Source organism: Entelurus aequoreus, linkage group LG11, assembly GCF_033978785.1.
Source record: "Entelurus aequoreus isolate RoL-2023_Sb linkage group LG11, RoL_Eaeq_v1.1, whole genome shotgun sequence".
Classification (NCBI taxonomy): Eukaryota; Metazoa; Chordata; class Actinopteri; order Syngnathiformes; family Syngnathidae; genus Entelurus; species Entelurus aequoreus.
Window position 1 is genome coordinate 32,523,459 of NC_084741.1, and position 11,787 is coordinate 32,535,245.

The 11,787-nt window shown below is 41.4% G+C and overlaps 1 protein-coding gene across 5 annotated transcripts in view; it reads right to left on the reverse strand.

The window, feature by feature from the left end:
• LOC133659992 (tubulin polymerization-promoting protein) overlaps positions 1-1,644 on the reverse strand; it is a 33,273-nt gene extending 31,629 nt beyond the window's left edge. For 2 of the 5 annotated variants that reach the window (XM_062062986.1, XM_062062985.1), the window contains exon 1: positions 1,526-1,621. The gene's annotated coding sequence lies outside the window, so the exon portion shown is untranslated. Of the gene's footprint in view, positions 1-1,525 lie in introns of all 5 variants that reach the window. The other 3 variants (XM_062062987.1, XM_062062984.1, XM_062062983.1) reach the window with 3 other exon arrangements.
• Between the last annotated feature and the right edge of the window lie 10,143 nt (positions 1,645-11,787).

An 11,787-nucleotide genomic window follows, 5' to 3' on the forward strand; every position in this document is an offset into this window, starting at 1 on the left:
GAGGCAAGGATTAGTTATTTAGAAGCAGTTCAGTACTGTAATAGCCACTAGCAAGGACGCCTTTGTTTGCTTGTCACTATCAAATTTGCGGCCCTAAACTGGAACATGTCATCAGACTTAGACTTAGACTTCCTTTTATCGTCATTCAAATGTGAACTTTACAGTACAGATAAGAACGAAATTTCATTGCATTAGCTTGTTGTAGTGCAGGATAAAAGAGCAATCCATCCATCCATTTTCTACCGCGCTTGTCCCTTTTGGGGTCGCGTAAATAGATTACTGTACAGATAAATACATTGCACTTTTTCGTATGCATCCCCGTTTAAGAATGTATGTTATATTGTCTTTTTATTCCAGCGAGTTAATCCGTTTTTGGGGGGAATTAAAGAAGTGTGAATGTTGTCTGTCTATCTGTGTTGGCCCTGCGATGAGGTGGCGACTTGTCCAGGGTGTACCCCGCCTTCCGCCCGAATGCAGCTGAGATAGGCTCCAGCACCCCCCGCGACCCCAAAAGGCACAAGCGGTAGAAAATGGATGGATGGATGGATGAATGGTTACATCAACATGCAATATCGCGATATAAGGATAGTATTAAAAGCTCTATCGTCAGCCAAATTGATATTAGTAATCGTATATCGTCTATAATTCACACAATTTCTCCAATTAGTCTAAGATGCATGTTTTTGTGGGAGGAATCAGGAATACCCAAGGACATTTAAAAGTCCCAAACGAAGAGATGGGAATTGATGTGTTCAACCTCATAGGTTCCTCTGTGTTTTTATGACCTGTTTATGAACCGATAGTAAACAATGTCACTCTTTTTTCTTTTTTTTTGCAATTTCAACTCATTGCAATGTGTAATATTTTCATTTTCCTTTGTGAGTTTAAGTTAAGTGTTTGTGACATCCGCTCTAAGAATAGTTTAATGAAATCTGGGCCAATGACTGTTTTCCTGCCATGCATGTCTAATTCAACCTATGGGGGGAACACGACAACATGTATCTTCTCTGCACATTTGTTAGAGTTAATATCATATTTCATTCTCTATACATGCATGGATGTGTCGCTTCGTGCTATTTTGCAACTCAGCGCATCGGAAGGCTGCTTATTGAGGACATGCATCCTGTTTTGTGTGCATAATTATGTAACTACCTACACATAACGCAACAGCTTGACACAGAGGCTGCAGCTAATTGGCCAAACGGAGTGTCAATCATTCGCGGTGGCCAATCAGCGCTCGTGGTGGATAAAAACAAAGCAGAAGACACTCGCGTTGTTGATGTTACGCGGACATGGAGACAAGTGTTATATAAAGACGCGAATGCCACATTTACATTACGATCGGATGCAAACGTGAATTATTTGTTGAATTGAAAAGAAGCGTTGAAACGACACATGTCAGAAAAGAGAAAACGTGAACACGCGCGCAACGTCAAAAACAGGCAGTAGTGTAAGGACGCCAAACTGCTTTTTTAATATCATGCACTAAAAAAGTGATGGTGAATGAAATAAATGAATGAATCACCTGGTGACGTAATCCCACCTTTGTTGTCAGTTTAAAATCATAGTAAAGAAGCGCCTCGGTGCGTCTCTTCTCACCACTGCTTGAGCTCCAGTCAAGTACCGAGGATGGCTCCGTCCACCCGTCCACCCCCCCCCCCCCCCCCCCCCCCCCCCCCCCTCCCTCTCTCTCTCTCTCTCTCTCTCTCTCGGGGATGCTGGAGAGAGAGCGGCCTGCTGATTGGCTGCTCTCATCCCTCTTGGCCCCGATGGTGTAACTAACAAGCACACTCAGCTCCACTATATCTTTTTTTCCCAATTGCGTTTCGATGATTATTGATTGCCTGCAGATTGTGAGTCACAGGTTGAAATAACATGCTGGGCTTATCATTGTCACCCTTCCAAAAAGTATGTAGCACACAGGGTTGTTACACAATGTGAGCCTAATAGCTGGACATGGATGGACATTATGTAACCTGGTAGCACCATCATACAAACTGTCAGTCCATTACAGAAGAATTTGATTGATTGAAAGTATTATTAGTAGATTGCACAGTACAGTACATATTCCGTACAATTGACCACTAAATGGTAACACCCTAATAAGTTTTTCAACTTGTTTAAGTCGGGGTCCACTTAAATTGATTCATGATACATTTCATAATACAGTCATCACACAAGATAATCATCAGAGTATATACAATGATAAATAAATGATAAATGGGTTGTACTTGTATAGCGCTTTTCTACCTTCAAGGTACTCAAAGCGCTTTGACAGTATTTCCACATTTACCCATTCACACACACATTCACACACTGATGGCGGGAGCTGCCATGCAAGGCGCTAACCAGCAGCCATCAGAGGCAAAGGGTGAAGTGTCTTGCCCAAGGACACAACGGACGTGACTAGGAAGGTAGAAGGTGGGGATTGAACCCCGGTAACCAGCAACACTCCAATTGCTGGCACAGCCACTCTACCAACTTCGCCACGTATTTACATTATTTACAATCTGGGGGGGGGGGGGGGGGGGGGGGTAGGATCAACACTTCAGTCATCAACAGTTGCATCATCAGAGAAATGGACATTGGAACAGTGTAGGTCTGACTTGGTAGGATATGTACAGCAAGTAGTGGACATAGAGAGAGAGAGATCAGAAAGTATAAGAAAAAGTGTCTACATTTGATTATTTACAATCCGAAGAGGTGTGATGTGGAAGGGAGGGTGTTAGTTTAGGGTTGAAGTTGCCTGGAGGTGTTGTTTTAGTGCGGTTTTGAAGGAGGATAGAGTTGCCCTTTCTTCTACACCTGTTGGGAGTGCATTCCAGATTGATGTGGCATAGAAAGAGAGAATTAAAGTACAGTGCGGAATAAGCATGAGGCAAAAATAATTGTCCCATGTAAAATATAGTGCGGTGGTACTGAAACCTAAGAGCTGGCTCTCTGCTAATTGTTATTGTTTAAGTTGCAAGCAAAAATTTGAGTTACAAGCATCCCGACAATAGTTGGCGAAGCAAACGTCACCGTGAGTGAACCCTGTTAGTTCCGCCCAAAACTTTATTGATCCACAAGGGAAATTGTTCCGCACAGTAGCTCAGTTTCAAAGGATGGAAAGGGTAAGGATGGAAATGATAATGCAGGTATTAAGTAGACTAAAAATGTACCATAGTAGCAATATAAAATAACATATGTAATATTTACACATTATATATACACAGTATGTAATATATACTGATATATTATATTTGTATATAATATATACAATATATAACAAATCCCAATTACCATGTGCAATATTGCAGTATATGTAACAGCTGCAGCAAAAAAAAAAAAAAAAAAGGGAAGCATAAAATAGAGAGTAAATCCAGCAGAAAATATACATTATAAACAAAGTGTCATAACATTGACTATGGGGTGTTTGTTTTCCCGAGATGCAATAAAAGTTGGAGTGGACATGGCGTGAAGGTAAGGACATGATTTAATATTACTATAAAAAAGGAACAAAAAGCGCGCACAAGGCGGAAGTACAAAAACTTGGCTAAGAAAACAAAAGACTAGCACAAAGGCAAAAACTATGAACATGAAATATACAACAGACACTTGCTATGACATGAGAAGATCAGCATGAACTATGGAAAACATGAGTAGCATCAGGTAACAGAGGTAATGTCGCCAGACAGACTGCCTGGCAACTGAAAGCTTAAATAATATCGAAATGATTAGTGACAGGTGCGCGAGTGCAAAACGTGAGACAGGTGCGTGACATGGGGACAGGTGAAAACTAATGGGTTGTCATGGAAACAAAACAAACAAGAGTGCACAAAGAGTCCAAAAACCAAACCGAACATAGCCAAAACAAAACATGATCACACAGACATGACACAAAGCAAGGTAGCTAACATAGAAGCGGTCAGGAAATAGACCTCTGGTATTATTTTCTAGCCTTAGCTTACAGAGAGAGATGGACAAAACTTTGTTTTTTTTCTAAGCATGGGAAGGAAGAAAGTGAGTGTGAAGGACAGTGCTGAGAAGAAGAACTGGATATTATTTGGCCTTAAAAAAGAACTTATTGAAAACATAACCAGGTGTGTCGCCAACTTGGCAAAGCAACTGGAGCGTAGCACTGTAGTGTGCGCCATAATGAAGCAGAAAAAGTCAATACTGTCACGCAAGAATGTTAAAATTATATCTATATGGTGGACATTTATCCATGAAAATACAGAGAAGCAGATATCGTATTGTACCAACATTTATTTTCTAAAAGTTTGTTTTTCTTTCTAAAAGGCATGTAACATGTTCAAATTGTGCTGTGTTGGGGGGCCAAGCACCAATTCATTTCAATTAATTTCAATGGGGGACGTTGATCTCAGATACAAGTGTTTTAAGTTAAGAGCTCCGTTCCAGAACCAATCCATCTTGTAAATTAAGGTACGACTTTAGAAGATCTAAAAGTTCAGTCCTTTCAAATCACAATTATTACTCATGCGTTCGTTAGGTCTCGTCTCGATTACTGTAACGTATTATTTTCAGGCCTCCCTATGTCTAACATTAAAAGATTACAGTTGTTACAAAATGAGGCTGCCAGACTTTTGACAAGAACAGGAAAGTTTGATCATATTACGCCTATACTGGCTCACCTGCACTGGCTTCCTGTGCACTTAAGCTGTGACTTTAAGGTGGGGGCGGGGGGGTCCCTGGAGCTAACATATGCGGTCCCGACATCTGAAGTTCCCTTCAAGGTTTCTCATTGTATCCCATTGGGTTGAGTTTTTTCTTGCCATTTACATTACATGATGTGGGATCGTTGTGGCTTGTGCAGCCCTTTGAGACACTTGCGATTGAGGTCTATATAAGTAAACTTGATTGATTGATTGATTGATTGACACTGTGGCTCTCTCGCAGGCCTTTTCCACCTGCACTCCCTAACCCGTCCCCTCTGCTACTTTGATGCCAACCTCTAGCTTCGCTGCCCCCTCCCTCTAGAACTCCCATCAGTTATTTGCACTCACCTGTCCACCTTCAAGACTTTACATCTTTTTAATCTAGCTTTAATTCTCTAATGCTTTTACATTATTCTAGGCCTACGTAGTTGTTTTCGTTTTTTTGGTAACTGTGGGACAGGGGTTAGTGCATGTGCCTCACAATACGAAGGTCCTGAGTAGTCCAGAGTTCAATCCCGGGCTCGGGATCTTTCTGTGTGGAGTTTGCATGTTCTCCGCGTGACTGCGTGGGTTCCCTCCGGGTACTCCGGCTTCCTCCCACCTCCAAAACATGCACCTGGGGATAGGTTGATTGGCAACACTAAATTGGCCCTAGTGTGTGAATGTGAGTGTGAATGTTGTCTGTCTATCTGTGTTGCTTATTATAAAGTGTCTTTGAGTATTTAAAAAAGCGTTTCTCAATGAAATGTGTTAGTAGCACTGCATACTGAATATGTGCATGCTGAATACGCATGAGACTAACTAGAAAGATCATGCAAATGTCAGGCTCAAGTAGTCGGTTAAACATACGTTTTGTAGTATACACTACAAAAATTCACCAAGAGATGGAAATTATTTTGTTTTATTTATACACATAAAATAATGGAAATATAGATCATCTATATCAGACAGAAAATGGTGAGTAAAACTGCCCTAAACCAAATTTTAGCGCTCTTTATTGAGTTCTAGGGACTTTTTGTGGCATTCAGTATTTTATTGTCAACCCATTTTAGCTGTGTCAATAACAATAATATTTGCTTTATATAGCCTCTTATTTACAAAGGTGAACCCATCATTCATTTATGGTGGTAAATACACTTGGTAGACTGACAGAAACATGGCCCAGGGGCGTATTAGGTGAGTGAGGGGCCAAGGAAAAGCTACCCATAGGGGCCCTCCAAATGTTACGGTACAGTGGGAGAAGGAGACGGCACAGAGACAGGGACGTCGTTAGCTCTAGGCGTATTTATTAATACAAGTGTGTGACGTGTGTAATTAACCAAAATATGTATGGTGTAACTATGTGTAGTGATTATCTGAGGAGTGTTACCAGGACTTGTTGAAGGTGCGTGTTGAGCGAGGTGCGGAAGTCCATGGAGGGCAAGGCAAGCTCGGAGGGACAGGCAGGAGGTCAGGGGCAGGAGCGAGGTGTCAAGGTCCGTGTCCAGGCGAGATGTCGAGATCCAGGAAGGCAGCCAGGGAACCAGTGGGAATTCCGGGAGATGAGACACACAGCTCGAAACCAGTAAAAGGAGGAACGCTGCAGGATGGCGACACAGGACACAGGACGATGAGATCAGAGGAGGGAAAACACAAAGAGCGAGTAAATGCACATAGAGCTAGAGACGTGCATGCTTACTGTACAGGAACAGGTAGCTACGTTCTGGCCCTGGAACGCAGGTTGCGCTGGCTTAAGAAGCGTGGCGCCTCATCAGCATCAGGCGTGCAGATTGCAGGAGAGGAGAGGAGCGCGCCGAAGAGAGGCACGCTGCGGAGAGGAGTGCGACTGGAAGCGCGCTGGGGAGCAGAGCGCACAAGTGAGCGCGCCAAGGAATGCGCCCGCGCACTGACACCAAATAACAAAAAAACAACATGGCCGTTAGAAACTACCATACGAGCTGCACATTGGCGCTTGCAGCTGCGCCCAACGCTTTCCCTGTAACTGACAGGAATATTAATCAGCGTTCAACATAGTGCAAGCCATTTTTCGGAGACCAATTTTTTGTTAGCACAGTTGGACAGCGTGTGTGACTGCTGGGAAAAAAAAGAGCTTTTGGCGGTAGTAGTGTCACTGTTGAAAAGTGCCTCTCAGGTTTCTGCCTTCCTGTTTGTTTTGGTCTCGCCTTCACCGCTATACTGGTAGACATCTTCAATCCGTGCCAACAAGTTTGTTTTGAAACGGCCTCTTGAATCAAGTCTGCACATGCGCAGTAGCATGGAATAGTCTATTGCAGGGGTCTGCAACGCGCGGCTTTCGAGCCACAAGCGGCTCTTTAGCGCCGCCCTAGTGGCTCCCTGGAGCTTTTTCAATAATGTATGAAAATGGAAAAAGATGAGGAAAAATATATATTTTTTGTTTTAAAGGCCTACTGAAATGAAATGTTTTTATTTAAACGGGGATAACAGATCCATTCTATGTGTCATACTTGATCATTTCGCGATATTGACATATTTTTGCTGAAAGGATTTAGTAGAGAACATCGACGATAAAGTTCGCAACTTTTGGTCGCTGATAGAAAAGCCTTGCCTGTACCGGAAGTAGCGTGACGTCACAGGCTGAAGGGCTCCTCACATTTCTCCATTGTTTACAATGCAACGAGAGCGATTCAGACCGATAAAAAAGCGACGATTACCCCATTAATTTGAGCCAGGATGAAAGATTTGTGGATGAGGAACGTGAGAGTGAAGGACTAGAGTGCAGTGCAGTACGTATCTTTTTTCGCTCTGACCGTAAATTAGGTACAAGCTGGCTCATTGGATTCCACACTCTCTCCTTTTTCTATTGTGGATCACGGATTTGTATTTTAAACCACCTCGGATACTATATCCTCTTGAAAATGAGAGTCGAGAACGCGAAATGGACATTCACAGTGACTTTTATCTCCACGACAATACATCGGCGAAGCACTTTAGCTACGGAGCTAACGTGATAGCATCGGGCTTAACTGCAGATAGAAACAAAAGAAATAAACCCCTGACTAGAAGGATAGACAGAAAATCAACAATAATATTAAACCATGGACCTGTAAATACACGGTTAATGCTTTCCAGCCTGGCGAAGCTTAACAATGCTGTTGCTAACAACGCCATTGAAGCTAACTTAGCAACGGGACCTCACAGAGCTATGCTAAAAACATTAGCTATCCGCCTACGCCAGCCAGCCCTCATCTGCTCATCAACACCCGTGCTCACCTGCGTTCCAGCGATCGACGGAAAGACGAAGGACTTCACCCGATCATCCGTGCGGTCGGCGGCTAGCGGCGGATAGCACGTCTGCTATCCAAGTCAAAGTCCTCCTGGTTGTGTTGCTACAGCCAGCCGCTAATACACCGATCCCACCTACAACTTTATTTTTTGCAGTCTTCATTGTTCATTAAACAAATTGCAAAAGATTCACCAACGCAGATGTTCAGAATACTGTGGAATTTTGAGATGAAAACAGAGCTTTTTGTATTGGATTCAATGGTGTCCGAATACTTCCGTTTAACTACTGACGTCACGCGCATACATCATCATACATAGACGTTTTCAACCGGAAGTTTAGCGGGAAATTTAAAATTGCACTTTATAAGTTAACCCGGCCGTATTGGCATGTGTTGCAAAGTTAAGATTTCATCATTGATATATAAACTGTCATACTGCGTGGTCGGTAGCAGTGGGTTTCAGTAGGCCTTTAATATGGTTTCTGTAGGAGGACAAACATGAGACAAACTTTCCTAATTGTTAGAAATCCCACTGTTTATGTTATACATGCTTCAGTGATGACAGTATTTGGCGCGCGCCATTTTGTCCTTATTTTGGAAGTCCTTAAACGCACCGTAGTTTGTTTGCATGTACAACTTTCCTTGATGCTGCCACAGAAAGACGTGTTTTATGCCACTCCTTTGTCTCTATTTGTCCATCCAACGTCTTATGCTGTGCGTGAATCCACAAAGGTGAGCTTTGTTGATGGTTATTGACTCGTGTGGAGTGCTAATCAGACATATTTGGTCACTGCATGACTGCAAGCTAATCAATGCTAACATGCTATTTATGCTAGCTGTATGTACATAACGCATCATTATGCCTCGTATTTTAAGTATATTTAGCGCATTTTATTTGTAGTTTCCGTTTCCTTCGACTTGAACACACACATCTTTACTTTTGGCCATTCTAAGCCAGTCATTTCCAGGAGTTATCACACCCTCTCAAAAGCCTCTGTTTTAGTAATGTTTTCCACTGCTGTAAAAATGTGTGGAATAAATATTACATTTCAACATTTCTGTCAACGAAGATTTGCTTCAGCCTGCGACACATAGTCATTTTGATAGTAGGCTATTAAAGCTAATATAGACACTTACATCATGTGTTGCCTTCATTATAACACTTATATACGGCTTTTCATTTTTTGTGGCTCCAGACAGATTAGTTTGTTGGTCCAATATGGCTCTTTCAACGTTTTGGGTTACCCGTACACTAATATAGCTAATTAGACACTTACATCATGAGTTGCCTTTCTTTACAACACTTATAAAAGGCTTTACATTTTTTGCGGCTCAAGACAGATTTTATTTTATTTTTTGGTCCAATATGGCCCTTTCAACATTTTGGGTTGGTAGAAGGTGGGGATTGAACCCCAGTAACCAGCAACCCTCCGATTGCTGGCACGGCCACTCTACCAACTTCGCCACGCCGTCCCCACTACTGCAGTTAAGTTCAAGGTGATGTTTGCTGCTTTGACTCTAGGCCAGACCTGGGCAATTTAAGGCCCGGGGGCCACATGCGGCCTGTTAAGCTTTTCAATCTGGCCCGCCGGACATTCCCAAATAATTTTTGTAGATCTTTAAGATGGAAAGTGTAGCTGCCATTATGATGTGCAGTGATGTTTTCAAATAACAGTAAAACTTGAACTATACAAAGTATTTCAATGGCTGGAATCTGCACTTTTGCATGATATACCAGTTACTATGGTCATCTAATTAGTTACTATGTGGGTGGGGAGCGTTTCCACAGTGTTTCCAGAGCGAGCCTGAAAATGCGGGTGTCAGAGATTTTTAAAACAAAGTTCTAAAGTTTAGTGATATATCAGATTGTAGTTTTTTTTTTTTTACCCTTCGTGTTCATATTTCGCTGTTTGTTGCATTTTTGTTGCGTTTCGCTCAATTGTAAAATATGTGGATGGAGAGGTGTGACGTTCATATGTTGTCAATATTCAGTGTTTTATCCTTCATAGTTAATATTGTAAATCCCACATTCTTTATTTTCATGTACATTACGGGTGTCTCGCTCAGTAAAAAAATTTAAAATTCCATTCCGTTTTTTAAGGCGGTCATAACGTTTTTAGCATTCAGACATTATTGTGACGTTTTGTATGTGTTCCTAAAAATGGATATACCGGCCCCAGACACATTTTTTTCCTCTATATTTGCCCCCCCCCTCCAAGTCAAAATAATTGCCCAGGCCTGCTCTAGGCCCTAGGGCAGGGGTGTATAACGTAAGGCCCGAGGGCCGGATCAGGCTCGCGAACAAGTTTTATCCGGCCCGCGGGACGAATTTGCTAAGTATAAAAATGTACCTGAAATATTTGAATGAAATAAACTGCTGTTCTAAATGTGTCCACTGGATGCCGCAATAGCAATTCTTTGCACCTTTGTAGATGATGCTACATATGTACAAAATAAATCACATGATGTTAGTACATCCGTCGAGGAAAATGATCGAACTACATAAATAACATACGGTAATTTCATTTTGATATTTTTTTATCTTGATAGATTTGAAAATTAACGCCAATGAATTGACTGATTAACATTATCACATAATTTATTCAGAAAATATAAATAACGATAAATAAAGTATGTATACTATTAACCGCAACAGGTAATTGTAAAAAAACAACATTATGATTTGTACAATTTCAGAATGTGCTTGTTCTATTTTTACACAAAGAAATCAATATGAAGTTATCTTTATTTTTAAGTTATCGTGCCGTGATTTTACCAGTCCGGCCTACTTGGGATTGATTGATTGATTGAGACTTTTATTAGTAGATTGCACAGTACAGTACATATTCCGTACAATTGACCACTAAATGGTAACATGGTTTTCCAACTTGTTTAAGTCGGGGTCCACGTTTATCTACCATTTAATGGTAGATTTTTCTCCATGTGGCCCCCGATCTAAAATGAGTTTGACACCCCTGCCCTAGAGGGTTACCTGATTTCCCGCCCCATTCCTGGTGCAGCCATGTAGGAGCCACGCCCCATTAATGCACACGCTCGCAGCAAAAGGATAACTTGTGTTACAAAAGCAGTATGATTTCACTCATTGCTTCAACAAACAGAGCATCATTTTTTGAAGAGTTTGTTATCAAAGATCTATTTTGTAAATTTGCACGACACAGCCAGGATTGACAGTCATGACCACCTGCCAGTTTATGACTTTTAATGTATTTCTTCAATATGTACTTTTAAACCACTATTGGTAACATATGCTAGCTATTGTGGGCGTTCTTATATTTTAGGATTTAAAAAAATATCATTGCAAACCTAACCTTAAAAATCCTCTGGAGACATTCGATTTTAATTATCTTCAAAGCCAAACTGGAAATAAAAGTCCTTAAGTTTTTAAAGGGTGTAAAAATATTTTGTTTTTTTTGCACCATTTTTTAGATAAACTTGAGTCCTAAAGAAAATATTTTTAGCTTTGTGTGAGTCTGACGTTGTAGTCAAAAAGTTCCTTCTTTTTCTCTATCCTCTTGCTGAGGGGCAGACTTGCTCGTACATGCACATGCATCCTCCGCCGTTGCCATTTCTGATACAAAGTAGCATCCGTCAGTAGACTCCATAAGGAAGCGCTAAAAACTATATCATGGCTGACGGGGAGAAGACACAGTCGAAGTGGAGGCACATAAATAAATCCACCCATCCTGAAGAGACAGTCAGAAAGCAGTTTGAGTTTGGTCTGTAAAACAAAATCTATGCAAAGTAGTGACCAAAGAACCACCATTTCATGTTATGTAGACCACAAGGAAGGCTTTCAAATGTAGACACAACAAATCATAATAGGACCCCCTTAAGGCTGAAGTTGACTGAAGAGTTCTGAGCAAAGT